Consider the following 334-nt stretch of genomic DNA (forward strand, 5'->3'; position numbering starts at 1 on the left):
GCCAAGGGCCCGGGGCTCGCGCAGCGTCGGGTCCCAGCCAGGCGAGCGGCCACGCGCCCAGCCAGGCCCGCCGTCAGGATGGCCGAGCGGTCTAAGGCGCTGCGTTCAGGTCGCAGTCTCCCCTGGAGGCGTGGGTTCGAATCCCACTCCTGACAAGCCAGCCTTTTGGCCCGCCGGACAAACGCACCCGTCCTCCCGGCGCCACTGCCTTTCTCCACACACGCCCTCCCCCCGCCACCTGCACCCCCCACCAGGAACCTTCAGTCCTCCTCAGCGCATCTTTCCTCCCAAGATGGCTGAGGCTGCAGCTGCTGATTTTCTGACTGCCACTTGC

At 68.3% G+C, this 334-nt stretch overlaps 1 non-coding gene across 1 annotated transcript; it reads left to right on the top strand.

The window, feature by feature from the left end:
* Positions 1–72: 72 nt before the first annotated feature.
* Positions 73–155, top strand: TRNAL-CAG. The gene has a single exon. It is a non-coding gene; the product is annotated as a tRNA-Leu (tRNA).
* The last annotated feature ends 179 nt before the right edge of the window (positions 156–334 follow it).

The sequence above is a fragment of the Bison bison genome, unplaced genomic scaffold (genome assembly GCF_000754665.1).
Source record: "Bison bison bison isolate TAMUID 2011002044 unplaced genomic scaffold, Bison_UMD1.0 scf7180017863823, whole genome shotgun sequence".
In the NCBI taxonomy this organism is placed as follows: Eukaryota; Metazoa; Chordata; class Mammalia; order Artiodactyla; family Bovidae; genus Bison; species Bison bison.